Here is a 20,321-nt window from a genome sequence, read left to right on the forward strand (position 1 = left end):
CTTGGAGTCAAGTTGTTGCCTCCCAGGCTAAACAGGGAGGTCCTTCTTCTTGTTCTTTGGTCGGCTGGGTCGAAACCCCGAGTCCAGCGATCCGCCACCTGCTGGAAGCCCCGGTTGCCAGCAACCGGTGAAGGTGTGCCGGCTTCCGGTTTGGGTGTCCTCCCCCGGTCGAAACTGGGGTCTGGACTCCCGGCGAAGGTCCCGGAGGGACCTCCTGAAAGAGAATAGGAGTTGTTTCAGGTGCCGTGCAGCCGACAGCACGAACCTGCAAGCGAGGGCTGCCTTTCAACGGGTCGCCACCGTACGGAGGCTTCACCGCTCACGACGCCCCGCCAGATACTCAAGTCGTCTACGAGTGGTTCAAGGGTCCCAACTTCCGAGTGCTTGATTACCCCGTGAATCCCCATCTAGAATCCCAAAGACCTCGGTCAGTGGGGCAAGTGGGCGGAGTCTCGATGGCACTACTCGCGGGGAGCCTCACCCCCCGGGTTGGGGGGGTGGTTGCTGGCTCCCCGCCTTACCGGTCCCCCGTGAGGGGGTCCAGCGTTGGTTGTTCTGCCTTTCAGAGTGCAGGGACCCACGGTCACGCAGCTCCGGGCACGGCTTCGGCCTTAGAGGCGTTCAGGCTTCAGCCGTCGGACGTAGCTTCGCACCAAGGTTCGATCGAACCGGCGCGGTACCATTGGTCCGAACCTGGGGTTCCTCTCGTACTAACCAGGATTACCTTGGCCGCGTTCTAAACGCCAGGAGGATAAAACTAACCTGTCTCGCGACGGTCTAAACCCAGCTCACGTTCCTTGTTGGTTGGTGAACAATCATACGCTCGGGGAGCGCTGCGTCCCCACGGTAAGAAGAGCCGACATCGAAGGATCAAAAAGCCGCGTCGCTATGAACGCTTGGCGGCCACGAGCCAGTTATCCCTGTGGTAACTTTTCTGTCACCTCCCGCCGAAGATCCTTCGGACGGGGAGGATCGATAGGCCCCGGTTTCCCGGGTCCCACCCGTACTGAGGGTGCGGATCAGGGCGGCTTTTGCCCTTTCGCTCTACCCGAGGTTTCTGGCCTCGGTGAGCCGCCCTTAGGACACCTGCGTTATCCTTTGACAGATGTTCCGCCCCAGACGAACTCCCCGCCTGCCGTTGTCCCCGGATCGGGTCGGCCCCTTGGCCGGTCCGCACGCGAGGCACGGCCGGCCGGTGGGGCCTTGGTTCGTGAACGGCGTGCGACGAGGCCGGAGCCCCGACGCCCGCGTCCCGCCCAACCGGGTGAGTCGGGAAACCGTGAGAGTAGTGGTATTTCACCGGCGGGCACCCGAAGGAGCCCTCCCACTTATGCTACACCTCGTCACGTCTCCCGACAGCGGCAGACTAGAGTCAAGCTCAACAGGGTCTTCTTTCCCCGCTGACATTCTCCAAGCCCGTTCCCTTGGCTGTGGTTTCGCTAGACAGTAGGTAGGGACAGACAATATGGGGGGAACCCCCGAAAGTATCCAAACCTCCACCCGCATACTTTCGAGGGCATGCGCTATGTCCCAGTGCCTCTGATATAAACTGGGACGGCAGTTTTTCGTATTACGGTTCCCCCTATATTGTTGTGCCATACCTTTATTGTTAAGTTGTTGTTACATACATAATAAACATACAAACATATATATATATATGATTACATACAATAATTAACTAACATAAAGCATATATTGATACAAAATTAGTCTAATACCTCAAGATACAATACACAGCAGAAAAATTTATTTGTTACCTGCTTAATATTTTACTGAAAATTTGTTTGTATAGTTTTTAGTAGACAGGGACAATAATGGGACAATAATGGGGGAACCCCCGAATGTATCCAAACCTCCACCCGCATACATTCGAGGGTATGCGCAATGTCCCAGTGCCTCTGAGATAAACTGGGACGGCAGTTGCTCGTATTACGGTTCGCCCATTATTGTTGCACATTACCTTTATTTAATTCCTCTTGAGTACAATACATATATAGACGTAACATAATATAAAATATAACACTTAACATAAAGCCAACAAACACATATATATAACTCCATTTAATTGATACACATAATCTAATTTCCCTTACAGACATCAGAGCATTTTCTGAGATCCGGATTCCGGATTCCCGGGATCTATGAGATCTATGAAATAATTGGTCCTTGTTACAGGACGAAACCGCCAGGGACAAGATCGCAATTGGTTGAGGACCTTTGGTATTTTAAACGTTTGGGAGATTGCTCACCCCAGAGGCTGGGTCTTCCCATCCCTGTCGGTTTGTCCCGCACCTCCAAGGTTACTCCAGTTTCTTCAGTCTCAGACTTCACGATAATTACATAATATGTAAGGAAATGTTGGATAATTTGATCAAAATGACTACACTCTGATCTCTAAGTTAATATGCTATAATAATGATACAAAAAATCAATACGAAGAGATAAGAGATATTTACTATTAATAATTATTTAATAACAGCTTTTATTAGTAAGACAAGGACAAATTATATTCTATGATACCAAGCTACTTTGTAGTATTTGTTATTAACAGATATGGTTATTATTTCCACTACATGATGAATATTTTGATTATTTGAATATTAAATAATTTTAGCATCTAAATTATTTAAATTATTTATATTTTACGGTTTAAATTTCGGCAATTTGGAATATGATATCGGAATGCCGCTATCACTTGTGCTGGAGTTCCAGCACGTCATAAATCTATTTATTTATTCATTCATCCTGGCGGCCGCCACTCTTGCTAAATACTCTTTATGTCTCTCCCCCGGCATTCGAACTGGACGAATTCTTCTTCTTGCTGCGGCCTCCTGTCTTCCGGTTGATACCACAAAAAATCTTCTTCTTGCAGCTGTTGGCGGTGCCTCTATCTCTTCGGTCCCTTCTTCCTGCTCGGGGGTAGGACTTACTCTTCGAGTTTTCGTTCTTTCCCTTTCGCTTCTCCTTGGCGCCTCCGGTAGACAGGGACAAACAATATTGGGGGGACCCCCGAATGTATCCTAACCTCCACCCGCATACATTCAGGGGTATGCGCTTGTCCCAGTGCCTCTGATATAAACTGGGACGGCAGTTGATCGTTTTACGGTTCCCCCGATATTGTTGTACTACCTCTTTATTTGTTGAAAAATTTACATTAAATACATACATAAAACATATATAAGACAATACAAAAAACAAAGAGCATTTCACCATTTAATATATTGAAGACTATAAATTAACAATTGAAAATACAATACAAAGCCAGTGTATTTTGTTTTTTTTAAACTAATGTACAATTCTAGAATTGGTTTCATGTTTATTTTGTTTTTTATTTTATTATTTTTTTTTACTTTATTATTATTATTATTATTATTTTTTTTAAAATTGTTTCTCATTAATTACATTGTTTGCGTCGGCTTAGTATCGGATTCCGAAGTACCGGAATCTAAGTAAAATGGAATTGGATCTAGGACAAGCCGCCAGGGACCGACCGCAATGGTTGAAGACCTTTTACTAGTTGAGGACTATGTAGGGAATTGCTCACCCCAGAGGCTAGGTGTTCCTGTCCCCGGCGACTGTTCCCAGCTCCCTACCAGGTAGAGATGAAAGCTACACAGATTATATGTAATTTACTAGCTCGTTGCATTTAGAATTAAGTTTGACCTTGAACATTTAACTAGTAATAAAACCAAAGAAAATAAACTAGACCAAAATGAATACACTTTAGCCTTAAATACATGGGGTTAAATAATTAAATTAAAATTAGGATTTATTTTAAAAAAAAAAGAGAGAGAGAAAAAAAAATATATATATATATAATTCAATTAACAATAAGTTTATTTAGGGGTTAACAATAATAAAGTGATTAAAATTCTCCACATACAAATTGATGCTGCTATGAGGTATAATAATTTACATTTGGGAGTTTTGATTATATGTTTTAGGGTTTAAAGTTTAAATGATAGTTAAAAAGTTAGAAGATAGAAACACCGGAGTGCCGGCGCTCTTTTAACTGGTATACCAGTTAATAATTATAATTGAAAAATAATTTAATTCTATTTAGTTTAATTTGAATTTAGGGAATAGGTTTAAATGTAGTTTACACTTTTTAATTGGTTCTGGAGTCCACCACTCTCTTCATATATTCTTTATGTGATTCCCCTTGCATCCGAATCGGCCGAATTCGTCTTCTTTCTGCAGCCTCCTTACGTCCTGTTGATACCATGTAGAATCTTCTTCTGGAAGCTCCTGCTGGTGCTTCCTCATCCTGCGATGAGCTGGAATCATGTAGTTGGGTTGAGGTGTTTGAGGAGGCTACTCCATCTCTTGATCTAGGTGGCTGGAATCTTTCCTTTCCTCTCCTAGGACTTGTGTTCGTTTGTGTGTCAGGGGCGTGGGATGGGTTGACTTGATTATTAAATCGGTTCATTTCCACTAATGATACCAGATTGGTTAATTTTGTTAGATTTTCTATTTGCTGTGGGCAAAGTAGCAATTTTGTATTGAAAGTTGGTAGTTCCATGCGTAGTTTTTTTACATCCTCCTCAGCCGCTGGGCAGAAGAAAGTTTTGTGCTCAGGTGTGTCCTCCTTTGCTCCGCATGAGGGTAGACAGGGACAATAATGGGGGAACCCCCGAATGTATCCAAACCTCCACCCGCATACATTCGAGGGTATGCGCAATGTCCCAGTGCCTCTGAGATAAACTGGGACGGCAGTTGCTCGTATTACGGTTCGCCCATTATTGTTGCACATTACCTTTATTTAATTCCTCTTGAGTACAATACATATATAGACGTAACATAATATAAAATATAACACTTAACATAAAGCCAACAAACACATATATATAACTCCATTTAATTGATACACATAATCTAATTTCCCTTACAGACATCAGAGCATTTTCTGAGATCCGGATTCCGGATTCCCGGGATCTATGAGATCTATGAAATAATTGGTCCTTGTTACAGGACGAAACCGCCAGGGACAAGATCGCAATTGGTTGAGGACCTTTGGTATTTTAAACGTTTGGGAGATTGCTCACCCCAGAGGCTGGGTCTTCCCATCCCTGTCGGTTTGTCCCGCACCTCCAAGGTTACTCCAGTTTCTTCAGTCTCAGACTTCACGATAATTACATAATATGTAAGGAAATGTTGGATAATTTGATCAAAATGACTACACTCTGATCTCTAAGTTAATATGCTATAATAATGATACAAAAAATCAATACGAAGAGATAAGAGATATTTACTATTAATAATTATTTAATAACAGCTTTTATTAGTAAGACAAGGACAAATTATATTCTATGATACCAAGCTACTTTGTAGTATTTGTTATTAACAGATATGGTTATTATTTCCACTACATGATGAATATTTTGATTATTTGAATATTAAATAATTTTAGCATCTAAATTATTTAAATTATTTATATTTTACGGTTTAAATTTCGGCAATTTGGAATATGATATCGGAATGCCGCTATCACTTGTGCTGGAGTTCCAGCACGTCATAAATCTATTTATTTATTCATTCATCCTGGCGGCCGCCACTCTTGCTAAATACTCTTTATGTCTCTCCCCCGGCATTCGAACTGGACGAATTCTTCTTCTTGCTGCGGCCTCCTGTCTTCCGGTTGATACCACAAAAAATCTTCTTCTTGCAGCTGTTGGCGGTGCCTCTATCTCTTCGGTCCCTTCTTCCTGCTCGGGGGTAGGACTTACTCTTCGAGTTTTCGTTCTTTCCCTTTCGCTTCTCCTTGGCGCCTCCGGTTGTGTTTGGTTATTTTGAGGGGGTCTGTTGAGGTATTGGTGTTGGTTGAATTTCTTCTTCTCTTCTTCGGAGACCTCATCGGCCAGGGTTTTTAGGTTTGTTATTTGCTGTTCGCATAGCAAGATTTTGAGGTTGAAGGTAGGTAATCCTCTACGTAGGGTTTTTATTCTGGCGGTTGCTTCCGGGCAGTAGAAGACCCTATGCTCCGGTGAATCCACCTCAGCTCCACATGAAGCACAGCTCGGTTCCAGGGCAACGCCAACGCGGTGGAGATACTCCCCATATGGCCCATGTCCGGTAAGAAAGTGCAGAAGTCCCCTGGTGTAGTGTTTTTTCATCAGTGTGTTGTCTCGGATTTTAGGTATGATACTAAATGTCCTTCTTCCATTCTGTGAATTTTTCCATTCCTCCTGCCAATTATCCAGTAAGGTCTCTCTCATTTCAAACAGGGTTGGGGTGAACTTTCCAATGCAAGTTGTCATTTTATTTTCTTCTCCTTTTTTGAAGAAATACCTTCCCGCTCTCCATTTGACTTCCAGGTCCATTGGCAGGTGTCCCGTTAGGGCTAATAATGCTTCGGTGGATGTTGTACCAAAAGCGCCCGTTGTTCTTATCAGAATTCTTCTCTGTGAAGCCCTCAGAAGTCTGGTGTTCTTTTTCAATGCGAGTCCCTCAGCCCAGGTAGAGGCCGCATATGTTATGATTGAATAGTATATGGTTCTGATGTACGTATCCACCACCCCAGGTTCTAGGCCAAACTGCGTTGACGCTACCCTAATAATTTTGCTTATTGCCATTTCTGCTTTAGTTGTTGTTTTTTGTATGTGTGTTCCATATTTCATGCCTTCCTCCAAGGTTACTCCGAGGTATTCAAAATTAGTTGAGCGTTGTATGTTCGTTCTCATTAATCTAATTGTCGGATTTCTTTTGGTACTAATATTACCCTTGGCAATGAGGTATTTCGTTTTTTCTGCCGAAAGTTTCAGTTTGGCGTTATTGCACCAATTTTCCAGGGCCGCTATGGCATTATTTGCACTTCGTTCTATTTTGGCTCTTGAATCATCCGCACATATAACGACAATGTCGTCTGCATATGCAATAACTCTTGTTATCTCCGGATTACTGCCAAGGTGTTTCAGACATGGTTCAAGATTGATATTCCACAGATGTGGACCAAGCACTGAGCCCTGTGGGCATCCTTTTGTTATTACTTTAGTCAGTTCTTCGTCTCCTATTTTCAAGGATATTTTACGATTTTTAAAATAATCCTGCAGTACCTGAAATAAGGTTGACGGACAGTTTAAGTCCTTGAGGGTGTGGAACAGATTTGGCCACCATAGATTGTCGAATGCCCCGCTAATATCGGCAAATATGGCTATTACTATTTTCTTGTTTGAATTCGCAATTTCTTCCTTAAGGGCGTTAATAGCATCCTCTGTAGATCGGCCTTTTGTGAAGCCATATTGGTTGCCGGTATTGTTGCACATTATGAGAAATTCTTGAAGCCTTTTGTTAAGCATTTTCTCAAAGAGCTTCCCTATTGTATTCAATAAGCAGATAGGTCTATAAGATTTAATGCTAGTATCATCCTTTTTGTTTTCTTTTTTGACAACTACCAACTTTCCCTCTTTCCACAGCGTAGGAAACTCTTTACGGATCAGACAGAGGTTAAATAGGGCCGTTATGTAGTTGATCGTTTTGTTGATAGATAGTTTAAGAATTTCCACTGGGATACCATCTGGTCCTGGTGCCTTGCCATTTTTCATTGTTCCTAGCTCTCTCAGGACCTCCTCAGGTTCGAATGGTAAAATAGGTGTGGTATTTAAACATTTATTACTGTTCGCTCTGATCTCTTTGTTTCTTTGATTGTCTGTGTTCGCCTCGTCGTCCGGGAGCAATCCGTGAAGCAGTAGTTCCCCAGTCTCCCTCGTGTTTTTTGTAAATGAACCATCGGGTTTCCGTAATGTGGTAATGCTTTCCTTAGGCTTTATTTTGTTTGTCATGATTTTGTTTGGTAGGCCCCATTTGTCCCTTTCTAAGTTCCTGTTCACAAAATTACGCCAGTTTTTTTGTTTAAATTCTTTTAATTCTGCAGCATAGCGTTCTTTGGCTCTACGGTAGGCCTGTAAATATTCCTCTCTATTGTGGATGTTTGTTTTTTGGTACTGTTTCCTCGCGTGACGAATATTAGCTCTCAGGTTAGTTAATTTTGCAGACCAGGGTTTACTTCGATTATTCTTTATTCTTCTCGGCGTTGATGCCGCTATTGCGACCTGAAGATTATTTTCCAGGATTTCCGCCCATTCATCTGCGGTTTTCCCTGGTCCTGGATATTCTGTTAGATTGATGTTTTCTAGAAACTTTGCCTTGTCAATTTTCTTCCAGTTATACTCAGGGGCTTTTTGGTCGGATACTGTTAGTGTGGTTTGCAGACTAACATTGAAGGTGATTGCGTTGTGGTCACTTGTGGTGATCATATCATGTACCATCCAGTTTTGTATTAAATTTGTCATTTTATTGTTTGTAAGTGTCAAATCAATGTTACTACTAGCTCCCGCTCGTCCTCTAAATGTAGGCGGGTTACCTTCAATGTTTTCTATTACTAAGTTTTGTTCGGCTATAAAGTTCATGATTTGTTCTCCATTGTTATTTAGTTCTTTGCCAAACCACGCGGGAGAGGAAGCATTGCTGTCCATTACCAGTAGTATTTTTTCATTCTGGTACGCGAGGTATATATTTCTAATTTGTGCTATATATATTTCAATATCATGGCTGTACTGGCAGTAACAGTTGATTATTATAAATTTGAGTGTGTAATAATTTACTTCTGTACAAATTATATGTGTGTTTGAGAGATGTGCGATTTTCATGATTGTAATATCTTTGTTTAATGAAATCATTGCCGATTTTGTGTTGGGGTCTTGGATATAATTACAATTTGCTCCGATTGGAGCATGAATCATTTTTCCATTTAAGAGATAAGGTTCCTGGAACAAAAGTATATCCACTTTGCTGCTTCTTGCATACATGAATATCTCCTCCGTTGCCAACTCCGCTCCGTTAAGGTTTATTTGTAGAATTTTTAGTCTGTTTTTTTCTTCCATATTCAATGGCGTACTACTGAGGTCCATAGATGCCAGGGATTTGCTGTATTTTGTACAACTCTTCCATGGCACTTGGCGAAGTCAGCATATATTTCATCCAGGTCGAGTTTCAGGTCCCTACGTTCAAATGCAGCTTTCATTATATCATACAATTGATCCGGATCCACTGGGATGTTGCTACACCGCAAGAGCATTTTGTCGACGGCTTCCGGATGTGGGAATGCAATGGTCTTCCCTCCATCCTTCTTCAGTCGGACTAGCAGTCGCAATGCAGTTATTAGATTTTCCTTCTCCTCTAACCTGCTCAGGCGAAGATTTAATTCAAAATTTTGATATATATTTTTAGGATTTGCTGGTGGGAGGGGAGGGTTGTGGATCTCAGGTAATTGGGGTTTCATTAGAGTGGGTTTGCAGAAGTTTGGTTATTTGTTTTCCGAATTAGGGTGATCCGTCTCAGTGGCATCGGGAGAAAGGTTATGGACGTTATCAGTCTTATCAATTTGGTTATTCGTCACATATGATTTGTTTACCGAGTTATTTGCTGTTTTTGGGCAAAAGGGGGTCGCTTCAGGGTTTAATTGTTTAATGTCCCTTATAGCAAGTGTATTTTCTATTTTGTCTAGATTAAGGTTGTTGTTAGGTGTGCATGTTGGGCTATCAAGGGCGCCGGTCGGTGTAGACCAAGGGCCACATAGGGCTGAATTTGATGGGGAGGGTGGAGGTGTAAGTATAATCGACTCAGGAGGTGTGGTCAGTGGTGTATGGTATGGGTTATTGTAGATAGGTGGGGGGATGATGAAGGCGCATGGCCTCAATCCAGGTATGGTGTCGCTGATTAGCGGTTGATTGTGCTGTTGATAAAAACTAAAAAGTCTTACATTGATATAATAGGAGAAGTTACTGTAGGGGGGGTGAGGGTGGAGGTAACATCCATCTATAGCCTTAATTGTCTTTAGTTGCAGTGGTATAGTGGTTTCGTTTGCATATTTAAGGACAATCCCAAGTTCTTGCATGACACGTATTTCATATGCCTTCGCCCTTGCCGCATTGCGGCGGCGTCGGCTAGGGGTGTTGTTCTTTCTTTGTTTTTTATTCTTACTCTCCATAGTCAGTTTTCTCTATTAGTCTTTGTTGGAAAAATTTCATTGTTGGGCATTCCTTGGGGTTGTCATTACAGTTTCTATTTCTTCTTAAACAGGGGATGCAGACTCGTGTTGGATTCTCTCTTTTGCATCCCTCTCTTTCATGCCCCGAATCGCCACATTTATCACAGCAGCGTGGTCCTTTGCAGTATTTTCCGACGTGTCCGAGGTCTCTACAGTTGTTGCAGATCGGGACGACTAAATAATCCTTCATTCCCAGTGACAAGTAAGCCAGATGAATTTTGTCTAATGTCAAAATTAGTTTTCGAATTTTGGGATCAACCTCATACACCCTGTGTGAGGTTGTTTTATTCCTTGGGCCTGTTTTAAAGCGGAATTTAAACTTAGTTTGGAATTCTTCAAATTTCATGTTGAGTTTCTTTTCAATGTCGTTTACTACGAAGAATTCTTCAGTAATATCTGTTTCTTCTCTTCTAGAAGGCACCTCGTATATAATCATCAATGGGTTGCGTTTTTTAGGCAATTCCACATTAAGGTGTTTTGATTTTAATGTTTGATTCCCCAATATTTTTTGTGCATCCTCCTTGGTGGCAGTTTCCACAATAAGGGTTTTCGGGGTTGAGCGCATCGCCTGTATCTTCACACCCTCCCGGACAGGGTTAACACACTGTGTAAAAGTATCCCAAATTGCCCTTACGTTTTGGTTGCCCTGTGCCGTGACAAAAACAGTGTGTCTCGCCTTTTCTGTGACTTTCTGTATTTGGGTGACCTTTGCACTCTGTTGCGCAGGCGCTGCCAGGGATTGAGCATATGTGATTTTTCTGGGTGCCAGTTCGGGTTTCTTCTCCAAAATTTTACATGCTGTTCTTAGGGATTTTTCGTCTGCTACTTTTTCCATATATAATTGGTTTTGTTTGGCAAGCAGCTCCAGGAACTGTGCTCTTTTTTCTCCTGTCATGCTTTTTTCTTTGGAAATCATGGTTGTAAGTTCTAATTGGAGTTTCTGGTATGCTCCTAGTTGTGTTTCTGATACATCAGGTAATATATCTTCAATGCTACTTCCATGGGGGGTGGGGGTGGGTGAGGGGGTGGGGTTAACGTTATATTCGAGTTGTAAATCTGTATTAGCTCCTCCGGGATGATTTCTTCTCTTAGGGTAGGGGGGGTAGAATCAGGGGGTGAGTGCACTAATCCACCCCTTTTGAAGGGGTCAGAGGGTTGTTTCTCATTTGAGGGGTCAAAGCAGGACCCCCCTTTGGTCCTGGGGGTGGCTCCGGGCGGAGCCGGCATCTTCCTCTCCGTTCAGCACTCTTCAGCGGCAACGCACGGCGCCGCAGATTTCCCGCGCGAAAGACAGAACGCACGTGGCCCAGCTGTCACCACATAACAACAACAACAAAGCGCACGTGCTGCTCCGTCCCGGTGAAGGAACTGCTACGCAATCTGTGACGTCACTAAGAACCCGGATGTCACACGTCTCCTTCAGGTCCCACGCGGCAGATGACACGTTATCGAAGCCGAGTGCAACGAGCCACGCACCACTTCACAAGAAATTCAACAGAAAAACCACCCCTAAAAGCTAAGGGTTGGGGGTGGGTTCTTCAAGCTGGAGAGGGATGGGGCTAAGACACTGTCTATGTCCAGGTTCTTATTGGGGCTTAGTTTTTGTTTAACAGTCAGGTTAACACAAATATTATTTTTCGTATATAAAAAAGCTATTTCCCCATAAGGATAACATGGGGGTAGTTTTTCCACAGGAACTTTCTTATTATGGGGCGGAGCGTGATGGCGTAAATTTGAGTGTGTTCCTTGATCCTTCCTGCGTCGATTAAAATCGTTTCAGGTGATAAGGGTTCATAAACACTATTACTTCGGTACTTGTTTTCACCTTAATTTGTTCGCATTCATTTACGCCATAAGGATAGCATGGGGGTGGTTTTTCTGCTATTGTCTAAAAAGTACTTACCACCTCGAGTCGGTCGGGGTTCAAAATGTAGCTTGGAGCTTCCCGCAGCGAATCCAGTCGGTCTCCAAGGTATAACGGATTGGGGGGGCTCCAGGGGGGGTAAACTTCCCCGGGACGTGCACTTTTTCCGTGATTCTTGAGAAATCTCACGCTTCACTTCACATCCGAAATTTGAAATTGTGATATCTCAGGAACCACTTTGTCAAAATTCGTCACCTTTTCACAGAGTGTGGTTGACACGTTCACAAACCCGTATTTGCACAGTGGCGGACCACTCTCGATCAAAATTCGCACTTTTTTGGACGCGTTTCGGACTACCGTAACGCGTGCGTGCTGAGTTTTCAGTCAGGTTTTTTTCCCAGACAGGGACAATATGGGGGGAACCCCCGAAAGTATTCAAACCTCCACCCGCATACTTTCGAGGGCATGCGCTATGTCCCAGTGCCTCTGATATAAACTGGGACGGCAGTTTTTCGTATTACGGTTCCCCCTATATTGTTGTGCCATACCTTTATTGTTAAGTTGTTGTTACATACATAATAAACATACAAACATATATATATATATGATTACATACAATAATTAACTAACATAAAGCATATATTGATACAAAATTAGTCTAATACCTCAAGATACAATACACAGCAGAAAAATTTATTTGTTACCTGCTTAATATTTTACTGAAAATTTGTTTGTATAGTGTTTAGTAGATTTTACCCGCTGAATATCGGATTCCGGACTTCCGGAATCTATAATATTATTTTGCCGGGTCCTAGGACCAGCCGCCAGGGACGGAACCGCAAAGGTTGAGGACCTTCATTGTAGTTTGTAGCTGTTTGGGAATTGCTCACCTCAGAGGCTGGTGTTTCCCTCCCCGGCGACTACTCCCTTTCCCGGAGGAAATGTTTACCACTTTGATCAGTCGGTTATGTTACTACGAATCTGCATTTAGTAGTACAATTAAAATAAAATTTTTTTAATCAAAATAAAGAAAACAAGAGTAATAAAGAGTTAATTCAAAATAGGGTTTAACAATAAGCTTTAATTAACTATAAATTTAAAAAAAAAAAAAAATTAAATTTTAAACGGCCGATAATGACATCACTTCAGCCCTGTTATTTGTTACTTAAAGTTTGAAAACTATTATATTGTAAAATTTTCATTTTATGTTTATTGAAATTAGTTTATTATAAAATTACTTTAAGATTAAGTACCGGATACCGGTACTAAATATACTGGGATACCAGTATATTCAAGAAACCTGTCTCTGGATTTAGTTGGTAGATCTTGAAGCCACAACTCTTTTCATATATTCTTTGTGGGACTCCTCCGGTTGCCGCACTGGTCGTATCCGTCTTCTCTCAGCTGCTTCCTTGCGTCCGTTGGAAACAAAGTAGTATTTCCTTCTTGTGGCACCAATCGGCGCTTCCTCATCCTGGTTATTAGCTGTTTCTTCACTGGAAGTTCGTGTGCTAATATTTCCATGTCTGTTTTGTCTTGGAGGTTGGTGTCTGTCCTTACCCCTGTTGGGAATCGGACTAGTGTTGTTAGATGCAGAGGCGCCGGCAGAAGAAGGCAATATTTGGACCTGTTGATTAAATTTTCTTAGCTCTTCATTCGAGATTTTGTTCGTTAGACGACCTAGATTTTCTATTTGTTTAGGTCCAATTAGGATGGTGACATTAAAAGTTGGAAGTTCCTTACGCAGTAGTTTTATTTGATCGTCCGCCGCTGGACAAAAAAAGGTTTTGTGTTCCGGTGAATCCTCTAGTGAACCACACGCAACACAAACCGGAGTAGCCCTGCTCCCAATCCGGCAAAGATGTGTCCCGAAAGGACCATGCCCTGTCAAAAATTGCATGAGACCCCTGATTGGTTGATCACATGTGGGTAGCGGAATGTTTATAGATGGGATGAAGCTGAAGGTTCTTCTCCCGTTAGTACTTTCTTCCCATTCTTTTTGCCACACAATATTAAGTTTATTGTTTATTTCTTGGAGAGTTGGATAGAAGGCTCCAGTGATTTTCACTAGTTTGTGTTCATCGCCTTTCTTGAAGAAGTATTTGGCTGCTTTCCATTTGGCTTCTATGTCAATTGGACGATGTCCTGTGACCACTAGAACCGCCTCGGTCGACGTAGTTCCAAACGCACCGGATGTTCTCATAAGAATTCTTCTCTGCGATGCTCTAAGTGTTTTAACGTTTTTCTTATATACTAGACTCTCCACCCAGACCGAGGAAGCATAAGTGATAATTTGATTGTAAATTGTTTTGACATACGTTGTCATGATGTTCGGATGTATATTGAAGTCCTGTGAAGAAAGCCTAATAAGTTTCATCATTGCTGTTTCTGCTTTCGTTGTTATGTAGTTGATGTGTTCACTAAATTTCATTCCCTCCTCGAATCTGACTCCTAGGTAATCTACAACACTGGCACTTTGAACGTTTTTGCCTGATATTTTGATTGTTGGGTTTCTATTATTACTAATTTTGCCTTTGGCAAAAAGGTATTTAGTTTTTGTTGCTGAGAGTTCCAATTTTGCGCTCCGACACCATTTTAATAATTCTTCGAGGGCATTGTTGGCTTTGAATTCAATTTGTGCTCTTGAGTTGCCTGTGCAAATGAGAGTCACGTCATCCGCGTATGCTATTACTTTATCTACATTATTATTGTTCTCCAATAATTTCAAACACGGCTCCAAGTTGATATTCCAGAGGTGGGGACCCAGAACGGATCCCTGAGGACATCCCTTTGATAGTATCTTTGATATTTTTATGCCGTTTAGGTTATAGTGGACCCTTCTGTTGTAGCAGTAGCTTTCCAGTATTTGAATTAGTGTTACGGGACAATTAAGTTGTTTTAATGTGGCAAAGAGGTGAGGCCACCATAGATTATCAAAAGCCCCTTTAATGTCTATGAAGATGATTATAGCAATTTTCCTATTTGAGACTGACACAGCATTCTTTAGAGAGTTAATAGCGTCTTCCGTGGAGCATCCCTTTGTAAAACCATATTGAGCACCACTATTCTGCACCATTCTTAAAAATTCTTGTAGTCTTTTGTTTATTAGTTTTTCTAGTAGTTTTCCTATGTTGTTTAATAGGCAGATTGGCCGATATGATTTTGGGTCAGTATCATCAGTTTTACCTTCTTTTTTTAACACAACGAGATTGCCTTCCTTCCACGGGTTTGGAAAGTGTTTATTTGCCAAACATAGATTGAACAATTCAGTTATAAAGTTTAATGTTTTTGGAATGGATATTTTAATGATTCCCGCAGGAATGCCGTCTGGCCCTGGAGCTTTGTAGCTTTTCATAGTTTGTAGTTCCTGTAGGACTTCCTCAGTGGTGAAAGGGAGAATCGGATTGTTATTTGGATAATGTCCTATACTCCGTCTTGTAATTTCATTTTCCCGATTATCCGTATTTTCATCGTCATCTGGCAGGAGGCTGTTCAACAGGGTCCAGGCTGTTTCCTCTGTATTCGTGGATATTGAGCCATCAGGTCTTTTGATTGTGGTGATCCCTCGATCCCCGTTAATTTTATTAGTTAAAATTTTGTACGGTAGTCCCCATTTATCCTTGTTTAGATTTTTACTTACAAAGTTTTGCCAGTTGTTTACCTTAAATTTTTTAAGCTCTTCTGCATAATTTCTTTTGTGTTTTCGATATTCTTCCAGTAGAATTTCTCTTACTCCCGGTAAATTAATCTGCTGATATCTTTTCCTGGATTTTCGCATCGTTTCTCTTAACTTAGCTAATTTTTTATTCCAGGGTTTATTTTGGCTATTTCTGAACTTTATCGGGGTTGACGCTTTAACTGCAGTGTCTATTTGTTTGGTTAACTCCATTGCCCATTCATCTAGAGTGTGTACATTGTTAAGGTGCTCAGGCAGAGTGATGCAGTTTAACAGAGCGGTATGGTCGGTTTTTCTCCAGTTATAGGAAGGATTAAGCTCAGAATTAATTGTGTTTGTATTTTTTAAAACTAAATCAAAAAGAATGACATTATGGTCACTTCTAGTAACCATGTCTAGTACTCTCCAGTTGGTTATGCACTTGCTCATTTTGGAGTTGGTTAGAGTCAGATCTATATTACTAGAGGCACCAGATCTTCCTCTATATGTTGGAGGATTTCCCTGTTGATTTTGAATTTCTAGATTTGCTTCGGCAAGAAGATCCATCATCTTTTCACCGTTGTGGTCTATTTCCCTACCGAACCAGAGGGGAGAGGAGGAGTTACTATCTAAGGTTAACAAGATTTTCTTGTTGGCATAAGCAGCACAGATCCTTCTAATCTTGTTTATGTATTGCTCTATATTGTGGCTATACTGACAATAGCAGTTAACCACAATAAAGCTTACGGTATCTATGCTAATCTCCACACAGTTTACATGCGTATCCGAGAATTGCGCTATTTTTAGGATTTTTATTGCAGGATTTAATGATATAATTGCAACTTTTGCGTTTTGGTGTTTGTTATAAACAAGTGTGGCTCCTATGGGCGCGTGAATTATGTTTCCGTTTGAAGTATAAGGTTCCTGAAAAAATAATAAGTCATGATGATTTCTTTTAGCATAGATAAAGATTTCCTCGGTTGCAAGTTCGGCTCCATTTAGGTTTATCTGTAGGCAGCTCACGTTGTTGATATTCAGTGTCTTATCACTGAACTCCACTGTGGCCAGGGTTTGCTTGTGTCCTCAATAACCCTCCCCAATCCTCTGGCGAAGTCTCTGTAGATCTCGTCCAAATCTAATTCCAGGTCTCTTCGTTGAAATGCCTGGTTCATTAAGTCAAGTAAATAATCCGGCTCTACCGGGATGTTACTGCATCTAAGAAGCATTTTGTCAACCGCTTCCGGGTAAGGGAAGTTTATGGATCTTCCATTCGGGTGTTTGTTTCTGACCAATAGACGCATCGCCGTAACTAAGTTGTCTCGTTCTTCTAGTCTGCTTAGGCGCAGGTTTAGCTCAAAGTTTGGATATATATCATCTCGGTTGATTTTAGATATTTGGGTATTTGGAGTATCAGGCTTGGCAGGTAGCATGACAGTTGGTTTAGTAAAATTGGGATATTTGTTCTTTTTGGAGTGGAAAGGAGGGGCTTCAGGGTCAAGTGCACTCTTGAAAGCTGGAGCTTCCGGGTTTAAGGGGCTTTCAGGGGGAGTGGGAATATCAAAATTGGGTCTGTGACTCGGTTTTGGGGTGGAATTTTCCAAAAGGAGGGGAGGTTTTGATGTTAGAGTAAAAGTCAAATTAGGCGATTCCTGCGAGGTGGTGGGAGTCAAAATAGGGAAGTCGAAGGTGTAACTGTAAGATGAGTTTAAATTTGAGGGGGACTGTACCTGGGAGCGATTATCAACATTGCTTAGGGGGGACAGTTGGGGGGAAGTCGTTTTGGATGAGTGAAGAGACTCTGGATTAGATATATTTATTAAGGGGGGAAGAGGTGGAAAAGTTTCTGGAAGGAAAAAGGCACATGGCTTTAGACCAGGTATAGGGTTACATAAAATTTGTTGTGGCAAGGTAGAGTATTCTATCTCATATTTGCAGGGGTGGTTTAACGTAAAATTGTCTGAAGGTTGTTCTGGCGAGGGTTTACATAAGTGTTTTTCGTTTAGATTACTTAGGTGGTGGGTGATTTCAGTATCAAAAGTGTTATTTAGAGTGTTCTGGAGATCATTTTTTATTTTTCTTTCATAAGCCGCCGCACGAGCTGCGTTTCTTCTGCGACGGCTAGGTGTGTTTTTGTTTTTCCTTTTATTTTGTTTGCTACTATTCATAATTAGTTCTTTCTATTAACCTTTGTTGGAAAAACTTTAGGGTGGGACACTCCTTAGGATTTTCGTTGCAGTTTCTCTTCCTTTTTTTGCATGGGATACATATTTTTTCTGACCTTTCAGCAGAACACCCCTGCCTTTCATGCTCCTCCGATCCACACTTGTCACAGCATCTAACACCCTTGCAGTGCTTTGAGACGTGACCATAATCCTGGCACGTGCCACAGAAGGGGACAACCAGGAAATCCTTAATTGGTAGAGAAAGGTAGGCCATATGGACCTTGTTCATATTTAATAGCTTCTTTCTTAAGGTGGGGTTTACCTCATACACCCTGTGACACGTTGTTTTATTCTTTGGACCAGTTTTAAATCTGAATTGAAATTGTACTTTGAACTCCTCAGGGGACATATATTCATTGAAGCCATTAAGAACATATAATTCGTCCGTAATATCTTCTTCCTGTTTCCTTGTAGGTATATCGTAAACAATCATTAAGGGATTTCTTTTCTTGGGGCGTTCAGCATTTAGCTTTTTGTTTTTGAGGTTGGGGTTGTTGATAATTTTTTGAACGTCCTCTTCAGATGGTGTTTCCACAATCAAGGTTTTGGGAGTGTATCTCATTCCCTGGATCCTGACTTTCTCCCGAACTGGGTTCACCAAAGTGGTGAAATTATCCCATATTTCACGACCGGACTGATTGTCCTGTGCCGTTATGAAAACGGTATGTTTAGCATTTTGCGTTATTTTCTGGATTTGCTGCACCTTATTTGTTAGTGGTTGTGGGAGAGCGGCCATATGCGCATATGAAGGAGCCGCATCCGGCATCTGCGTTGGTTGTGGCTTGGCCTCCAGAATTTTGCATGCAGTCCTTAAAGATCTGGAATCTGCTACATTTTCCATATAGATCTGATTTTGTTTTGCAAGAAGTTCTAAAAATATTGCCCTTTTCTCGGTTGACATACCTTTTTCCTTTGAAACCATCGTGGTCAGTTCCAAGTGTATTTTCTGAAATATACCCAATTGTATAGCAGACGAATCCGGCAGAATTTCATCTATTTGGCTTCCCGAAACTCCGGGGGTGGGTTGTGGGTAGTTTTCCCTGACAGTTGAAGTTGATTCGCCATTACCAGAGTGGTGTCTTTTCTTGGAATGAGGAGAGTTTAAATCAGGGGGTGAATGTACCAAACCACCCCCTTTGAAGGGGTCGAGGGGTTGTTCGAGGGGTGGGTCCGGTCTGGGTCCCCCTTTATTCTTGGGAGTGGCCCCTACAGGAGCCATCTTTATTGGGTCACTCTTTAGCACTTGTAATTGTCAAATACCCGCACTGAGAGAGTTCCCGCGCTTGACAAAACGCACGTGGCCCAGCTGTCACCACATAACAACAACAACAAAGCGCACGTGCTGCTCCGTCCCGGTGAAGGAACTGCTACGCAATCTGTGACGTCACTAAGAACCCGGATGTCACACGTCTCCTTCAGGTCCCACGCGGCAGATGACACGCTATCGAAGCCGAGTGCAACGAGCCACGCACCACTTCACAAGAAATTCAACAGAAAAACCACCCCTAAAAGCTAAGGGTTGGGGGTGGGTTCTTCAAGCTGGAGAGGGATGGGGCTAAGACACTGTCTATGTCCAGGTTCTTATTGGGGCTTAGTTTTTGTTTAACAGTCAGGTTAACACAAATATTATTTTTCGTATATAAAAAAGCTATTTCCCCATAAGGATAACATGGGGGTAGTTTTTCCACAGGAACTTTCTTATTATGGGGATGAGCGAGTAGTGTGTTTGGTGGGGGCATAAACCCAAGAAAGGAAGAGCTCCTCTCAAGCAGGTTTGGCTATACTTAAAACTAGCTCAACATGAGCATATGAGCTTTTTGATCAAGTGTGGAACTCTGTCTAGTCCAAGATTTTTGTAAAAATGCCTCTTCAGAAAGGAAGAGCCTCCTCAGATTGATTTGCTTATACTTATAACTATGGCAAGTTCTCTTATTATCTTATTGTTTATAGTGTGTTTTCTGTCAAAATCCCAGGAGACCCAGTAGAGTGTGGTGCATGGTTTTTATTGCCTTGTAATCAAAAAGCTCGGGTTTGAATCCTGGTAAAATGTGAAGCCTTCTCTGATAGCAAAATGTTAATATTGTTGTCTTGTAAACAAGGGGTTCTGGGTTCGAGTCCTGATAGATTGAAATATGTGTGGCATTCCATACGTGAGATTTTGAGAATAATTACTGCTAGTTGATATACAACTCCCAGATCTGAAAACCTGGTAAAAAGTATTTTACAACAATATATTGTACAAAAACTGAATTTCTCAATTTTCTTATTTTCTCATGTGTTATAACCACTCGCTCAATACAATAGAAGAAGAACGGGTAAGCATAATTAATTGCTTGCATGTCTTGCCGGCACGCAAGAGATATAATCTATACAGCTAGAAGAGAGCATTAATGATTTTTCTGTGCGATTCACTGAAGAGGCCATTAATTTTTCTGTGCAACATGTAAAAGTGTAACAAAGATTATTGAGATAAAGATACAAATTTTCTGACACAGTGCCAATGAACTGTTCTTCATGCTGAAAGCAATTCTATTC

The 20,321-nt window shown here is 41.7% G+C and overlaps 1 pseudogene; it reads right to left on the reverse strand.

The window, feature by feature from the left end:
• Nucleotides 1-261: 261 nt before the first annotated feature.
• On the reverse strand, nt 262-1,771 carry LOC145982685 (large subunit ribosomal RNA; annotated as a pseudogene).
• Between the last annotated feature and the right edge of the window lie 18,550 nt (nt 1,772-20,321).

The sequence above is a fragment of the Lepisma saccharinum genome, unplaced genomic scaffold (genome assembly GCF_977018435.1).
Source record: "Lepisma saccharinum unplaced genomic scaffold, izLepSacc3.1 HAP1_SCAFFOLD_326, whole genome shotgun sequence".
In the NCBI taxonomy this organism is placed as follows: domain Eukaryota; kingdom Metazoa; phylum Arthropoda; class Insecta; order Zygentoma; family Lepismatidae; genus Lepisma; species Lepisma saccharinum.